At 41.2% G+C, this 18,394-nt stretch overlaps 1 long non-coding RNA gene across 1 annotated transcript; it reads right to left on the bottom strand.

The window, feature by feature from the left end:
• Window positions 1-5,817: 5,817 nt before the first annotated feature.
• On the bottom strand, window positions 5,818-10,869 carry LOC139080036 (uncharacterized). The gene is made up of 2 exons (XR_011534159.1): window positions 9,859-10,869; window positions 5,818-7,854 (listed from the first exon to the last, which is right to left on the bottom strand). It is a non-coding gene; the product is annotated as an uncharacterized lncRNA (long non-coding RNA).
• Between the last annotated feature and the right edge of the window lie 7,525 nt (window positions 10,870-18,394).

The following is an 18,394-nucleotide window of genomic DNA, read 5'->3' as shown; positions in this document are numbered from 1 at the left end:
ACATGAGATTGGCTTCATTATCTCTGAGGTTCTTTTGAAATCTGTAGTATTTGCACTATAGTGAGGATTTTAATAATCACATGACTTGTTTTTTCTCTTTCATCAATTTTGTCCTTCATTCTGAGGTATGAAGACAGTTTAAAGGTGAGCTTAGAGACAGGCAAATGCACAGTATTTGGTTAGCTTCTGTCCTAAGGATATTTTGATTGATGACTGGAACCAGTTGGTTATACTACTTCTTGAGTGAGAAATATTAGACAGCATGATTAAGAATTTATTTTATTGTAACGTAGTTCAGTTGTAAAGAAATCCTTTTCTCTCTTGAGAATATAGCATTGTGTCTTAGTGATTACGTCCTTATTACCAGGATAGTTATTTACCAGACACCATTAAAAATAGGAATATGCAAAGCCCCAGAAACTTTCAGATGTGACTTATATAGAAGTCAACACTTTTTCGTACGTAAGTTTGCCTCAGCATATGGGGGAAAAATAAGCTTCCTAATAGAAGTACCCAAATTTGGATTAGGCTTGATAGGAAAACAAATGTGGAAAATCCTGGAAAATTTGCTCTTTAAGACCTAATGTTTGAAACAATTTTATTTTTTATGAATTTCTTTTTGTTTTCTATACCACATAGGAAATAGAAGTTTTAAGTTTGCATAACTCTGTGACGGGGATTTTTTTAAGTATTATGGATTTCATATACTCTATACCAATGGTTCCCAGATTTATCTCACATTGGAATTACCTCAAGAACTTCAAAAAATACAGATACCAGTGTCCTACCCCCAGCAATTATGATCTAATTCATTTGGAATACAGCTTAAGTATTAGAATTTTTAAAGATCCCAAGGCAATTCTAATATACAGAAAAGTTTTAGAACCACTGCCACGTTATGAAAATTTGAACCTGTTGAAAATTGTGGGTGGGTTCTCTACATCCAGATCTGTGTGACTCTGAAGTGCACATAAGTGCTGATGCATACATGAGAGTTGGTCCCCGGCCCCCAGCAGTTCCCCCAACACCACTCGAAGACTCAGTACTTGAGTGGCTTCTTGTGTCGTAGGCGCTGTTCCAAGCAGCGGTGGTTTAAGAAGAAGAAAAAGCCCCTGCTCATGGACCATGCGTTCTCGTGGGAGAGTCAGATGTATACCATGTCAGGCACCTGTGTTAAATCCTAACAGGAAAGTAAAGCAGAGTAAGGAGATAGGAAATGCATGGAAAGGGAGGTGAGTTTGTTGATTATGGTCGTTAAAGAAGATCTTTCTAAGGAAATGATCTTTGAGCTGAGACCAGAAGGAAGTAAGGAAGTGAGGCAGGCGAAGATTTAGGGGAGGGTGGAGTAGAACAAGCTTGGCAATTTGACTAGAGCGTTTGACACAATGTGGGAGGGGCTAGAAAATGTTGGCTCTTGGAAGCCATGATAGAAAATTTGGGAAGGGTTTATGTTCTTTAAAGATCACCCTGGATGCTGCGTGCCAATTTTATTGTAGGTAGCCTTGGTGAAAATAAGGAGATTTAGGGGACTCTTCCAGAAGTCTTTGCACCAAAAATGTTGGTGGCTTAGACTAGGGTGGTTAACAGTGGAAGTGGTGGCGAGTGATAGGAGTGTGTTTTAAAGATACTGCCAACAGGGGGACTTTGGCCCAGGAATTGGAAAGCAGAGATGACAAGGATGACTCAGATTTTTGGCTTGAGGGAAAGAATCAAGATTTCTGTTTGCACTTAGGTGTGAGATACCTGACAGATTTCTAGTGGGATCCAGCGTGGAGTTGGGGGACTGAAGTTGGGGGAGGAGTCAGGAGATGAACATTTGGGAGTTGTCCTGTGAATGGAGTTTACAGTCATGTGATTGAAAGCACAAAAGTGAACAGATCAGTGCGTCTCAAATTTTAATGTGCATGTCTGTCACCTGATTGTGGTAAAATGCAGATTCTGACTCAGTAGGTCTGGTGTGGGGCCTGAAATGCCACATTTCTAACAAGCTCCTCAGTGATGCTGATACTGCTGGATCAGGGCCCCACGTTTTGAGGAGCAACCATGTAGACCCTGAAGAGGAAGGAGCGGGCCTTGTGGGACTTCACCATTTAAAAGAGGGGGGAGCCAGCAATGGAAACTTCCAACATCTCTCAGTGAAATAAGCCAGGAAAAATGTGGCACACCAAAAACAAAAGTGAAGAAAGTATCTCAAGAAGGGAGGGATCACTTATTCAACTGCTGTTCAAGTAGGATGAGGACTGTGAATTAACCCTTAGGTGGGAGGGGGGCCAGTGGTGGTAAATTTAACAGGCTGCAAGTTTTGAGGATGAAGGACTAACTGGAGTGGATTGGGAGCAGAAAGCAATTGAAGTAGAGTCAACAACCATGGACAACTCAAGTTCTGATGAAAAGGGGACGAGAGATGGGATGCAGCTGATGGGTAGGTGAGCTAAGAGGGGATTTTAACTTTTAAGGAGATAACATAGTGTGATTATGTGCTGATTGGAATATTCCATCAGAAGGGGACAAATGAATGCTGTGGGGAGGAGTGGATTACTGCAGGAATGAAATCTGAATAGGCACAAGAAGAGAGAGAGCTAGGACTCATGAAGGGTTAGTCTCAAGTAGGCACAGGGACAGTTCCTGTTCATGTGTCAAAAGGGAAGGCAGTATTTTTCCTCATTCAAGCATTTATTGCATGCCAATTATTTACAAGGCACTGTTTTAGATACCGGAGGTAAAGCAGTGACCAAAACAAGACAAAAGTCTAACCTAGTGGTGCTTCGATTTTGGAGTGAATGGCTGTGAATGTGCATAGCTTGCTAAATTTGGTCTTGGGAAAATGAGATCATTCTCTTCTAATAGCTTCCACTCTCCCAGTGAAGGGCTGAGACAGGGAAGGGATGCTGGCAATCTGTAGGAGTCAATGAGAGGTGTGTGTGAACTCTCCCTGTGGAGAGTGGGAAAGTGAATGGACTCGGAATGCCAGTTGGAACTGTGGGTCAGCTGGAGTCTTTGGTCCTAACTTCAAATGAACTACCAACTCTTCTGTCGCCTGGATGCAGGTGTGAAAAAAGAGGTGTACAAAATAACTTAAAATTTCAAAATCTCGCCACAGTAAGCTAGAAAAATTGCTGCTTTCCCATTCTTTTTATATACCCAGTAGGTGGCTTCCTCTGAGGGATCTGTCTTCGTTCCGCCACCTGAAATGGAGAGGAGCTGGTATTCAAGAGGCAGTTGGCATAAATAAGCTAGGCAGCCCTTCAACCCTTCTTGAATGAAATCCTTATAGTTTGATGTGGTTCAAAGTCTAATTTAGGGAAAGTAGAAGTTATCTTGGAATTACCTTTACTATGTTGGCTAAACTCTATACATCAATTGGGGAAACCAAAGCTCTCTAATCATACCCTAAATGTGAGGGCAGCACCCTGGACTGGGAGGCCAGAGATGTGGCCTTCTCCAGCATCTCAGCCAGGTCACCTGTCCTCCTTGGCCTGCTGTTCGTTCAGCTGTAAAACAAGTGATTTAAGATATGGTTATCCTAAAACTGTGGTTATTATTCATGTCCCTTCACATTAGAGGAAAGAGTTCTCCAGGTCACAGAGTTACTATTTGTGTAGTTTTTAAAATAACTTAATGTATATATGTGATTAACTCAACTTTGAAAGCAGGCTCTTCTAAACTTAAGACGCTGGAATGACATTGATGGATTTTCCCATTTCCAGATACCCTTCTAAATTTATATTTGCAAGTATTACTTATTCAATACTTTTCTTGAAAATGACTCACTTTTTTTGAAAAGGAAAATAGATGTCAATTTGTTTTTAAAGGGAAGCATATCACTTTGGTAAACGGAAAATTCATATCCTTTCTGTGAATAGATTACCTTAAAACATGAAAACAGAACAGTGTTATTAATTTCAAGCTATGTAGTATTGCCTGTGAAAACTGAGCCCACAGTCTACCTTCCCTTTATTAAAAGGTGTGATTAGTAAATAATATTGTGTAGGGGTAAAAAAACGAATTGAGTCTTTCTGCATGATGTAATCAAAAAGCTTTAAAGAGAATTTTGAGCACTACCTTGCCATCCTACTCTGGGAAACACTGTAAGCAACAGAAGGTTAAACACTGCAGTTTCTTGACGCAGTATAAAACGGAGATATTAACATGTCTTTATTTAAAGGCATTTGTGTAGCTACATACAGATGGAGTTTGCCTCTTAATAAAGGTTTCTGTAAACCTTCCAAGGTATTGACCAGCATTCTCTGGATCGGTCTTAGAGTAACTGACAATATCCTGACTCCACAGGAGTTTCTAGTCTTGTCTGTTTTCTAATCTCAGGATAAAAACCCAGCTACACCAAGGCCCCTCTTTGGGAGTTGGGAGATCCTGGGCAGCCTTGTCTATAGTCACTTTTGGGCCTAGCATTCCAGCCCTGAAAAAGTCCTTAGAATTTTCCTGATAACGTCCTCAGTTCCCCACTTGCTAGTGGATTCTTGACTTAGCAATCACCATTATTTAAAAAAGATTCCAATTTCCTTGTGAATTGGATAACACCAACATGGCCATGCCTGTCAAAGACACTGAAGGAATGAGACTTTTGGCATAGCAGTGTATTTTGGTATACTGGGTAGCTGTGCGCCTATAAGCACTAAAGTAGTCTTTCACATTTTAATTGTACTGGATAAAAATCGTCCTGCCTTTTTAAATATGTCCTGCGACCCTCCTTGGCATATTGGTAGGATGTAAATGAAGATTTGGTGACTTCATCCTTTGCCTCAGCACCGCGTGTTGATATACAGCAGTAGCCTTCAGTCCTGCCCCAGGATGGAGGACAATCACCTCTCTCCTTGCCTCAGGCTGGTTTTTAAAATAAATATGCTTTTAATGATTTTTGTTCTTCCCTGCTTCTAAAACTGTCTGCCTAGTGGCTTGTATCCCTCTTTTAATTTATTGGGTGTTGGAAAAGCATTTGGTCAAATTTGTGTCCAGCTTAAAAATAAATAGTTTCCAAGAGAGGATATAGTGCTTGAGCTTCAGTGTACAATTTTGGTGTTTTAAATATGTGCATTTGTTTTTCTCCCTTGTTCTTGACTGTGTTCAGATAGTAGTGTTTCGCTATATTCTTGCTTGGTACAGCAAGATCTAACTGCTTTGTTTGACCACCAGAGTCCTTAACTTATTTGTATAGTGCACTAATCAATCTTAGAAACTTCCCACAGAGAAACAAAGGTGTGAGGTCAACTGGCTGGTTTTCTCCCCAAGGCTTCAGGTCTTAGATTAGTAACATGGGATCATGGCCTCAATGGGAAGTAATGATTTTGGTACCGAGAGAAGAACTTGCTGCTATCCTTACCAAGGATGTAAATGGTAGCATATAGCAATTCCAAGCCTTTAAGACTGACGTTTTTTGCCCTTTTGTGCATTCCTGAGACATAATAACATCCCCTACATGTCAGAAACTTTCTTCTTTGATCTTTAGAGCACAGTGTGCTTCTTGGTTATAAACTTAGATTTGTCATCACTTTGAAAAAAGTAAATTCTCACAGATTAAGAAAAGTGACCATAAACTGTAGCAAAATAGTGACTGAGAAGTTATTCAATTTGGACTACAAAAAGTTTGTAGTAGCTTTGGCTTTGAATTATGGTGCTTGAGCATTGCATTGAATATTTTCTACCTCCACATCAGTTTCAAGTTACTTCGGGATAGTTCTGATTACATTTAAGGTGTAATTTAGTGGAACTGACAATCTAGAACTTTTCTATCTGCAAAGTGAAAAATAAAGAAACTTCCCATATCTAAGTAAGAGAAGGAAAAAAGAAGGATCTAAATTATTTTCTTTCTGTTTGTCTTTACTGTATTAGAATTCATCTTTAATTAGATTTCTCTTTCCACTAGTAGATTGAATGCTTAATTTTCTGGAACTGAGAGTTTAAGGAACTCTTTTTTAAAAAATCACTTTCATGTCATTTGAAGATCTGGAAAGAAGTACTTTATGTGTGAGAGAGTTTGCAGTACCTGCTTAAATACTTGAACAAGCGGTTAATCCGGTGAGTTCCAAAATAGTAAACTAATGTGTGTATATATATATTTACTTTTTACTGAGATTATGATAGTTTACAACCCTGTGAAATTTCAGTTGTACATTATTATTTGTGAGTCATATTGTAGGTGCACCACTTCACCCTTTGTGCCCACCCCCCACCCCCTTTCCCCTGGTATCCACTAATCTACTCTCTTTGTCCACGTGTTTAACCTTCCACATATGAGTGGAGTCATCTAACAGTAAATTTTTATACTCCTTTACATGCAGGATTAAGGTAGACAATTTGCTGTTTTGGTGTTTTTTTTAATCAAAAACCTGAATCTTTGTTTTACTTGTTATGCTCCACTGAGGGCTATCCTTCCAAGGGGGCAAGGATGCGCATATTATGCTAGGAAATAGAATATTACTGTACACAATCCTTTGTAACCAATCCCCAGGCATAAACTGAGTGTCATGTGTTTCCTGCATGTATTTCCCATTTTAGACCTGCCTCACCCTGACTTTTGACATTAATATGACAATTCAAAGATAATTTAAGTACACTGAAAAAGTAATTTGCAAAAGCATAGCACACAGAACTAGAACATTCCTGTGGTAATTAGGCTACATCCTGTGTCTTGCAGTGAGCTGATGCTCCAAACCAGAGTTTCCCAAAGTGTTCCATGGATCCAGGGATGCTAATCTGCCCAAGAAAGCTGGGTACTTTGCATGAGGTATCTCGGAGATTCAGAGGGTCCATGTTAGAGGTTCTGAGAAATCTTGCCACATTTCCCCCTGCTGTACCTGTTCATATCCTGAGCAGGTAAGAGGACTTGCAAACTTCTTGAGAATGCTGCCTTAAACTATACCGTGAAGGGATGGATCATCATATTCAGATATTTTTGGTAATCCTACTGTATGGGGAGCTACAGCCCAACTCCTCTCTGTTCTGTATCGTCAGAGCTCTTGAGACCATTGGGTCCATTGTTTAAAGGATCAGTCAGGGATGGGGACTCCTCCCTTCTTTCTGTTTGCTAGAGAGTAATGCTTAATTGGACGGAAGAAGTGTATGTGTTTCAAGCCTTCCTAAATGAATCTGATGCAACAAATAATAATACTGTTCAAATAAGAATTGTCTGTCAAATATAATTGGGTTGTGTAGCCTATTAGCTCAACCTTAAAAATGTTTTAACTTGTTCAGTTTCTTGGTTGGTAGCATTGGCCTAGATTTCTTAGGTACATAGGGACTGTAACCTTCCTATTTGATCAGAGAAACTCTAGAAGAAGCCATTGTTGATAATCTTGTACCATTTCTGGGAAAGCATGGACTACAAAGGGCAAGTAATAATGAGGATATAAATTCAAGCCACATTTTGGTATTACCATATGGGTCAAGTAGATGTGAGAACTGACCTCTGGGTAACAATCTGTGCTCTCAGCGGGCTCTGAAGTTTATTAGAATTTAATGTCACGGTACTCCTTTGGCTCTAGAACCTATAAAGATCAACTTAACTGTTTTCCTTGGAGATTTTCATTATTTCCAAGTAGTATAATTTGTTCCTATAAAATACTAAAAAGGCAGATTTGCTCAACCAATGTCTCAGTCAACAATGTCTATGAAAGGGTAGAGAAATACCTTCTGTAGATAGATCCAAAACCTGAATTGTGTATGAGGCACAAGGCCTCAGAGCAAAGGGGTGTCCAACCGTCCAAGAGTTACAGCTCCAGAAAGAGTCACTGACAGAGTTCCACATTTACCATTTCTGGCACACGCCAGGGAGCGAGCAGGAAGTCTTTCAGAATGTTTCTCCTTGTAATCAGTTGAGGTCTTCAGGAAGATCAATAGCTATGGATAAGAGAATCAAATTGTTCCTAGAACCAGAAGGTTAAGTTAAAGCAGTATTTGAGGCGCTGATGTCTGTATACTGAGAAGTAACAGGCTCCCTCTTGGTCCCTACAGATTTGCTTGGTGAAGCTGTTTTGAGTTTAACGTTCATTCTGAAGAGAATAAGGTATCAAGTCCAATTGAGGATGATGGGCAAAGGGGAAATTTCCCTTCTTTTTCATAATCATGCTCGTTTTACCAAAGAACAAAAAGGCAGAGCTCGCCACCTGCCACCACCTTCCTGGTGCCCACCACAAGTTTTACAAACTGCTAGGGTGCCAAGTACTCTAAGGCAGTGAGGATGAAGCAGCTTTTCACTCCATTGCTTCAGTATGGTCTGGAACACCATGCTAGGTTGCAAAGCAACCCATGTAGTTGCCTCAAATTTTAAGTTCCTGGGGTACCATAGGGAACATTTGAAATACTGATACCCGGAAACCTCTTTTTCTCAAAGCACCATAAAATTCACTCCCAAATCTTTGTCATTTTTAATACAATTTCACTTATTTTTAATAAGTTATCAATTTTATAGTGTTTTAATCCATCATGAACTAATAATTGTAATACTCAATTTAGAAGAAAGTTTTTAACTTAGAGACGTATACATATTTTTGTTGCAAAGAAGTATTATAATCAAATGACTCAAGAATAAAAATAAATCATTAGGATGGTATTTTGTGGGAGAAGCAGAATGGAAATATAATTTTGGGGGGGAAACAATGTTAAACTTTTATTTGTTGGCACTTTAAAAATGTGTGGTATGGTATTTCTATTCCATTGAGTACATTAATTAACACTCAATTAATGGTGTTTTTTTAATCAAATAAAACCATTAATAATTTGGTTTTATTTTAAAATGCCAGTTCCTGTATAGATAATACGTCAGAAATTATATTCTTTGCACTCATATAAGTGTTATGATGAAAGATTTTAGAGGTCAACTTATATGTGTGAGAGGATACACAGTTTTTCAAAAAACTTTCATAGATGTGAGAGCAACAACACTAGAAATCATTGACAGAAATAATCTGTTCACTACTCTGGCCTTGACCTCTCACCTCAAATGGTTTATCCCACCTCAGCCACCCACTTCCATGGTGTCACCTTAGACTTTGCAACTACTAAAGTCTTTACCTGTTACCAAAAAACAAATTCTCAGTTTCCAGCACCCCGTCCTCTGGCCACCACCTCCTGTCGTTCTAGCCCACTCCCTTGTCTACTCGACCTGAGCGATTTTCCAGCACCAGCAGGACCTCCAAAATATTCCCACCAAACGCTCCCACCCTTTCTCCTCCTCAGCTTGGCCGTTTCCTCTTTACCTGACTCAGATTCCTGCTAATCATTGCTTGCATGCATTCTCAATTCCCCAGATTCTTTATCTCCCTCAACATTGTTTAAATCCAACCCAGCCCACTTGGCTTCTGCAGCCAGGTGGCTAGAAAGAAGCTAGATTAACACACACCTGTGCTGACTGCTGGTGCCTTCCATTCATGGCAAAGCTCAAGCCGGCACGTACAGTCACCTGACAATCCTCCTACATTTTCTTAGTCAGTTTATTTTCACTCTCAAACCCCTATTCTGCTTGTTCTTTCTTCAAACCTCCAGTACCCCCTCTTCCTCCTCACTCCCAAAGTGGTTAACTCACTTCATATGTCACTAAAAACAACAACAAAGTTAATCAGAGCTCTCCGCCTGCTATTTCTACCAGAACTATTGGCCTGCCTGCCTTCCATCTCCTTATGATGGGTGACTGTCTGGTCTTAAGGCCAACTCGTCTACTTGTGCAGGGGAACTTTGTTCCTGCAATTATTCCCTCTGTCTCAATTATCCATATTTCCCCTTCCAGCAGACTTTTCTGTTGGCATGTAATGTTGTTCTATTTCCAATCTTAAAAACAAGAAGGAAACAACGACAACAAACAGCCCTACATCCCCTGCCAACTAATGTCCCATTTTCTTTGCTCACCTTGGCAGAGAAACTCCTCAAAAGGGTTGTCTATTCTTGTCTCACTTTCTTTCTTCCATTCTTTTCAGAATGGCTTTGTCTCCAGCATTCCAAAGAAACTGGCTTCACATGATCAAATTCAATGGTCAGTTGTCTGTCGTTATCTTTTCCTGCCAGCGTTTGACACAAATGATGACTCTTTCTTAAAACACTTTTTTCCCGTTGGCCTCCAGGGTACAAAGTACACTTGCTCTGGGGTCTCCTCCAGCCTCACAGATTGTTCCTTCTCATTCTGCTTTTCTGGCTGCTCCTTCCTCCTAGGAGGAAAAACTAGAGAGTCCCAGGCAAAGGCTTCAGAAGCCTTTTCCATCGACACTCCCTAGATAGTCTCATTCTGTCTGGTGGCTTTAAAAGCCTTTTACACTCTGATGACTTCCAAATGCCTATCAGCAGCCCAGCCCTCATCTCCAGACTTACGCACCCAGCTGCCCTCTCAACGTTTCCCTGTTTGTCCAACGGGCATCTCCAACTTATGTCAGCTCCTGATTTTCAGACTCCCTCCCAGCCACGCGCCTGCTCCAGTCTTCCTCTTCCTCTTCTCTGTAAAGGGCAAGTCCATCTTTTAGTTGCTCAGGCCAAAAATCCTGGCGTCGTCTTTGATTCCTTTTGTTCTCTTGTACTCCAAAACAAATTTGTCTGCAAATTCTGTCATTTTGGCCTTCAAAATGTATTCGGCAGCTTGCCACTCCCTCACTCCTTGCCTCACCTGGACCATTGTCAACCACACTGCCAGAAGGATCATAATAGCCCCCTAATCAATCTTCCCGTTTCCACTTTTACCCTTGTGTTTATTTTCTACAAAGCAGCTAAAGAGATTCGGTCAAATCAGTCCTTCAATGATTTCCTATCTTAGAGTAAAATCCAAAATCCTTATGGTGGCCTAAAAGGCCCCACTAATTCTGGCTCCCAGCTCTGACTTCTAGCACTTTTGTTTTGTTGATGTTGTTCTGGCCGCCTTGGCCACCCTGCTGTGCCGTGAGCACATCAGTCACCCTCCAGACACAGGCCTCTGCCCCCGCTCTTCCCTCTGCCTGCCATGGTCAGTCTGCTCTCAGGTTTCCATTTCACCTGCTCCCTCTATCACGTAGCTACTCCTCAAATACCTATTTCACGCTCCAGAATTCCCTGAGTTCCTCTGAGCCATCAAAGCTCTTATCCAATGCCATCTAGGTTAGGAAGAAAATCATACTCTGTGAAACTCTAACAAGGATCATTATCTGAATGTAACCTTCTCAGAGAATTCTAATATTGTTAGTCCTGCTCATGTGATATAAATCCAAACAAATCTTGCATTTCTGCAAATTTGAGACAGTAAAACAAGACAATTCAAATGGAAAAGAAAGAACACCAATGAAAGGAGAAAATGTTGCAATGACTTGTCGTCCCCCTTTACCCTTAATTTTTCTTCATAGCGTACGGTTGTTTGACTGTCTCCTCCCACTAAAATGTGAGCTCCGTGGTGGCAGGAACTATGTCCTCTTGGGTCAAAGCCGTATTTTCAGTGTCTAGAACAGTGCTGACACACACTACATCCTTAATAAATATTTTCTGAACGAATGTCATGAAACTTTTGTTAATCTAGTCCAGTGTCTTTGGTCTTTAGACAAACCATCCCTTCTCAGGAGGCTGTTTTCTTAGAATGAAGGTGTTGAGTGGACCGAGTGCCTGTACATATTACTATGTGACACCTAATTATTCTGGTAGGGCATTATGGGAACATTTGTGATGGCATTCTTTCTCTAAGTTTAAAAACTGATGCATTTAGCTCATATTTTGGGAGAAAACACATTTGGGAGAAAGATACAAGAATGCTTTTGGTTCCAAAGCAAGAAGTCAAATTTAATGTCGAGTAGAGGAAACAGGAAATTAATTTTAATAACGCTTAATTTTTCAAACAATAGTACATAACACAAACCTGCTATAGAGGTATTAAAGGGACAGTCACCATCACAAAATACTAATGGTCTGTTGAGCAGTTTGGTTTGAACAAAGAAAGAAAGTTTTACTCTGAAGTTTTACTTGAACCTCCTACAACCTCAGGAACAAATCTATCAGGCTCTGTAATGACCAAGCCACACACATAGGGCTTGCTACTTATCCACCAGGAAAGATGAAGGGTCAGCCTATTACTCTTGATTTCTTGTGTCAAAATGTAAAGAACCATCCTCTGCTCTCCAGACATCAAAATTGTATTACTTTAATCAGGGAGGATCTTTCCCAGGGGCCGTCTCTGTGTACAAATGCTTTCTTTTCTAGAGTATTGTTCTCCACCTAAAGAAGCTGAAGACAGAACAGCAAACGTGCAAGGTCACAGGTAGGTTAGAAGAAATGTTCCAAAATGCCACATCCCAGGAAGATACCGACGAGCCACAGTCTTGTATGATTTGGGGAAAGGGAAGTGTGAGAACAGCAAATACCTGACAAGTGCTGCAGTCAGGCACCTGCGCCGAGAGAGCTGTTTCCTGGCATTCTCTGCTGCTGACCTTCAGTGACCTCAAGAAGTCTTCTCAACACACAGTTTTCAGGAGTCACCATCAGCTGGTCGGCGTTAGCACGGAAGATCAAACTCGCTCACTACGGAACTTCAAAACTTCTTCACAGACAGGCATTCTGCTTTCTGATTGTAATTCTATGCAGATAGTTTTGCAAAAGATTGAAATTTATTATTGGTCAGCTGATCACTGACTGGGTTAAAAAAAGGGTCCACAGTGAGAACGTGCGTTTCTGTTTGCTGGATTCCAAAGCTGGTTTTCCCCCTTCCTTAGTATGCAGTGAAGTACCTTGGAATTTTCAGGCTACATTGAGTTGGGAAAGCAGAGACCAATGCTTCTAGATTGGATCTATGTTAAGCATATAACAAGTGTGTCATCAACAAATTGCAAAGGGAGGGATGTGCACGGCTTACCTCTAATCGTTCCGCCCTCATTAAGAGTTGGAACTCTAAAATCTTGGTGGTGGTGGTAGGCATTTTAAATAAGTTGGCCTCTTTTCTACTTCCTTTTAAAATACTTCACATTCTCCTTGATTTTTGTTGTACTTGACAGTGTCGTCGTTTCTCTAAACTGTCTGATTTTGCCTTCATTGAGGCCACACTCCATTTACTTTTTACTTCTCAGATCTCTTATTTGCATTAGTCCTTCTTTCTCCATCTCCTTAACTGGGAGTGTCGCCCAATGCTCAGCCTGGGCCTTCTGTTAACTCGCCTCACTCTCTTCTGAGATCTCAATCCTTACGGCTTCAACCATCACCTCGCAAACCTACATCACCGGTCCTTAGCCTGACACCCAAGCTTTCTCAGCCCAACTTGCATTCCTCTTGGATGGCCCAGTATCAGGTCACATCAGTGCATCTTCTCTTGGACTGGCCCAACTCCCTGCCAAGTTCCATGTCAGTCAAACTCACCCTACATGATTTTCATCCACTTACCCTCCTCAACAGAGGCCTTGCTGCTAATACCATCAGAGCTAGAAAAGAAAAAAAAAATCTTGTGAGCTTGAAGTTCTAGAAAGGCAACGGATTCTTTACTAAAAGAAGGGAGGAGCTATGGATGATAGAGAAGACAGTCTCTTCAATGAGTTCTAAAATAGAGCTGCATGCCTCTGTGCTAATGACCTCATCCCAAACAAATATATATTACATTTTATAATATAATATAGTTAATATATATATTCTTCTCCTTCTTTTTAAAGTATTGGTCCTACTTTTCTACTTGAATATTCTCTTTGTTACATGACCTAAAATTTCAATAAATTTGGGATTCATTTGAATTAATATCACATGATTAGAACAGCTTAATATTCTAACCTAGATGGATATGGAAATAAGAGTTTGATTGGGCCAGAGGAACTTGGGGCATAGTATATAGATCTTTTAGGATAGCTATGTGATTGTGGCAGAACCTGAGACCAGCCTGGAAAGAAAGATGTTGGGATGTGAGAAATGGTTGAAAAATAGGTGGGAGTTTGGGAAAAGGAACTGGGCGTGTGTGGTTCAGCTCCTTCTAGATTCTCACGTTGGTTCCATCTGCCAGCAGGGAGGGTGCCTTCTCATCTCCCCTCCGCCACACGATAGGGACCTGACCTTGTGGCACAGCTGGGACTGGGTAGGTCATGAGTCTAATCCAATTAGCAAGATCACTTAGTTACAGTTACGGAATCATGCTCTCCATCAGCTTATGAGTAATAAAACTGGCATTCGGTCTGCATTCGCCTGTCTCCTGCTTCTTATTTCTCTATCAGTTCAAGCTTGCGTGGGAAAACAAAGGTGTTATTTATTCACCTCCCAAAACTTCCACACTTAGTTAATAATTAGTCCTCAGTAAATAGCTGTGGAGTCATTAAAGAACTTTTCCATTGTACAAATTCTCCTCATCTTACCTCACTTGGCTCGGTCCAGTAGAGGATCCATTTGAATTGTAATCTCAAAAGCCAGGTGAGAAGCTGTAGCCTGGTATAGTATCACTGGCAGAGAGAAAAAGCCAGTTGGCTTGTCTGCCAGATTTCTTGCACATTTCCTTGTCCCAGAAGTCAGGAAGTCTAGCAAAGGCAAGGTAAAGTTAGGAATCATCTTTCCCTAAGGACCACACCACTCTTGTCCTCGTCCAGTGCACGTATTTTCCTCATCCAACAGGAAGTGACTCTGGGAGAACTTCTACCCTTGCAGGAACCACCTTTCAGAACTCGATTTCATTTTGGGTAAGATATTCCTAATCTTCCCATCTCTTCCAAGGAATGGTTATTAGAAATTTTCCATTTTCTGTTTCAGCTCACTTTCTAGTTGTCTTTTTCTTCAGTTTTCCTATCCCAGGAGTCCAAAAAGCTGAAACAATACAGGGGATAAAGGAGAGTGACTTAAAGAGGCCCATCACGGCTCCGTGGCTGAGTGGATAAGTTCACGCACTCCGCTGCAGCAGCCCAGGGTTCGGATCCTGGGCACGGACATGGCACCGCTCGTCAGGCCACGTTGAGACGGCGTCCCACATCCCACAACTAGAAGGACATGCAACTAAGACATACAACTGTGAACAGGGGGGGTTTGGGGAGATAAAGCAGAAAAAAAAAAAAAAGATTGGCAACAGTTGTTAGCCCAGGTGCCAATCTTTAAAAAATAAATAAATAAAAAAAATAAAGAGGCCCATCTACTCCAAGTGGCCCATCCACACAAGCCTGGAGTTGCCAACCAGGCCTGTAGAGAGTCGCAGGTATTGACATAGTAAGCTAACTTCACGTCTCTCCTGCTCACCCAGGAGTAGGAAGGATGACTCTAAGACCTTTAGCTCAGAAATGCTATCAACTGTATGAAGCCACACTTGAGGACCCTCAATATAAAGAAGAGACTTGATGTGGATCTGCACTTAGTGATGGAGGATGGTAATTTTACCCTGGTCCTCACTTTTGAGCAGTGCTGTATTTCCTATATCATTCTTACTTTTGTTTTCTTCCTAAATTTGGAGTAATCAACTCACTGCCACCTTCCAATAACAGATGACAGTTCTGCTTTCTGGATTTTCAGTTCCCAAGGGATTTAAAAGTGTCCAGAAGGAATTTTGGGGTCACCACATGGTCTTCACAGAAATATTGACAGGGAGAGCCACTGCTCAGGGATCATTAAATATGTCAGTTTGAAAGGGTTTGGAATGTTTACCCACCTGATAAAGAGGATCTCCTGTAAGAACAGGATATTTACCCGGTGCCAAAGTATCACCTCACATTATTGACTAACTTTAAAAAGAAACATACAAGGTCGGTGGAATGGTCTGGCTCTCAGCAACTTAACTGAACCAATCATTACTAATAGATATTTCACTAAGTACTTTGTGACATGATGTAGTCTGAAATACCCAACATCAACTATGAATATTTTTGTCAAAACGTTGAGCTGTAATCAAATCAAATATCTCTACATCTAACATCTAGAGGGGCTAGAACAAGTTCAATTACAACATAAGGAGACAATCAGAAGAATCCAGAATTTGAGAGAACTGACATAGACATCTCAAAAAGTCAATGTTTTAGGAAAAAAAGGTTGGGGCGGGGGAGGATAATTCTGGCTAAAAAAAGACATACCCAAATGCAATGTGTCAATCTTGATTGGATGCTGGCTTGAACAAAAACAGCTGTAAAAGGCATGCTTGCTGAGCCAGCCCTGATGACCCAGTGGTTAAAGTTCGGTGCTCTCACTGCTTCGGCAGCCCCGGTTCATTTCCTGGTCATGGCACCACACCACCCGTCTGTCAGTAGCCATGCTGTGGCGGCAGCTCACAGAGAAGAACTAGAAGGACTTACAACTAGGATATACAACCATGCACTGGGGCTTTGGGAGAAGAAAAAAATAAGACGAAGATTGGCAACAGGGGTTAGCTCAGGGAAAATCCTTCTCAGCCAAAAAAAAAAAAACACAAAAAGGCATTCTTGGAACAAATGGTGAAATTCGACCATGACTAGATATTAGATGATATTATAAAATTATTGTTAATTTTCTTAGATGGAATAATGATACTCTGATTACATAGGAGAGTGTTCTTACTCTTGGTAAGGTGTATGCTGAAGTATTTAGGTGTGAAATTTCATGATGTTTAAGTTCTGCATGTTCCACTATGGTGACCCAGGTTCGTGGGTTTGGATCCTGGGTGCAGACTTACATCACTTGTCAGCCATGCTGTGGTGGTGACCCACCTATAGAGTGGAGGAAGATTGGCTAACATCTGTGAGGAAGAGGGCTAATCTTCCTCAAGCAAAAAAAGAGGAAGATTGGCAACAGATGTAAGCTCAGGGTTAATCTTCTTCAGCAAAAAAAAAAAAAAGTTGGGAATGAAAAGTTTATAAAACAAAACAAAAAAAGTACTTTCAGATGGCAGAGATAAATTCCCAGAAAGCTAGCAGTTTCCTTTCCCAGCATAGTCAAGTCTTGCCACAGACATTGTATATCTGTCTTGAATGAGATCTTTCCATAGTGGACCACAGAAATGGCCTAGGACCACATGGACACCAAGGATAGTGCTCTGAGATCTGGACTGTGTAAACACATTAATTCTATGGAGCCAAAAGGAGCTCTCTCAGTCGAGGCAGGGATAGTAATAAGGACTAGTATATGATTATGAATTGTATGATGCTCTTTGTTCTATAAAAAGTGTGATTGCTAAGTTCACTACTTTTGGAAATGTTGCAAGATGTAGTTTCAAACCTTTGGAAAATAGTATCATTCTGTATCATTACAGAGACTGCTCTAGAACAATCTCCATTCTGCTTTCCAGTCTACCATTTGCACAACTTTATTTCAGCTTTCTGGCTCAGAAATCTGATTTGTGAAGGCGCATGAAAAATACTTGAAATTGGCAGATGATCCCCTTAAGCCAGTTCAAGGCCTCACTCTTTCCATTTGGGGCGAGGAATCTGCTTTTAGACACCTGGCATTCTTGTTGGCTGGGCGCAAAGAATGTATCCCGTGTGATTCTGTAGGAGTTACCCAGGTGCTGACCCTAAGCCTACCCAGAAACCGAGAATCCTTCGCTGTGGGGCTATGCTGACAAAGCCCTGTAGGGGAGCAACTTGTTCAGTGAGGAGAGCTAGCAATTACTCAGCTGCAGAAAACCGGATGTCCTAATCCTCGCAGGAGCTAGCTAAAAACTCTCTGTATCACTCTTCTCTGAAGGGTCCACATGAGTTTCTGCTCTGGTGTCAGTCATACCCCATCGCAGAGGACGGGGCGACAGGATGGAGAATTTCACAGAAGGCTCCTGATCTCTGTTTCTCTCCTTAGGCTCTGCTCCAAATAGGCTGCAACCACTAGAGACTGAATATACCTCTGGGCAAAGCAGGTGATCAGTACCAGGATGGAGCTAATGAGTCTAGAGTATTCTACTTACAGTACCATTCTTTCACCATGTTGTCCTTCTCAAATGTTTCCTTTGGAGACAATTTTTATAGTTTTTGTAGAACATATAATGGAGCAGAGAGGTGAGGGAAATTCGAACAAGGGGCCTGACTTAAGCAGGGAGGAGAGAGTCCGGCTCCCAATTCCTTTGGACCCACCACTTGGTTTAGTCCTGTCTCAACCGTCATGTTGCTGCTGTGATGTTAGCTCTCTCAGCCTGGTTCCAGTTAAAAAACGGTTGGCCATCCTAAGTGCAGCTCTAGGCAAGTGACGTTTACAACTTGTGGTTTCTTCCCTGAACCTTGTTTTCTTCCTGGAGATTTTTTTGGTGTGTCCACTGGAGTTGTTGCTGGGTAGTGCTGCCAGGTGGAACCTTGCTAGAAGATAGTAGTGTAGGCGAGGCAAAACTTGACCCCTCCTGTCTTGGAGTCTCCAGCTGAGCCTGAAAATTAAATCACCGTGAGACAGATTAACAAGAGTAAAGCGCACAAATTTTCACACGTACATGGGAGCCCCCAGAGGAAAATGAAGCCCCAAAGAAATAGTTAGAGCCAAATAGTTGTGTGCTAAGTTGGACAAAGAGCAGTAAATTGTGAAAATGTGGCAAGACAAAAGGACTTGAGCT

This window comes from Equus przewalskii, chromosome 28 (assembly GCF_037783145.1).
Source record: "Equus przewalskii isolate Varuska chromosome 28, EquPr2, whole genome shotgun sequence".
Taxonomy (NCBI): domain Eukaryota; kingdom Metazoa; phylum Chordata; class Mammalia; order Perissodactyla; family Equidae; genus Equus; species Equus przewalskii.
Note: the sequence above shows the minus strand (reverse complement) of the source record. Positions and strands in the feature narration are given on the sequence as shown.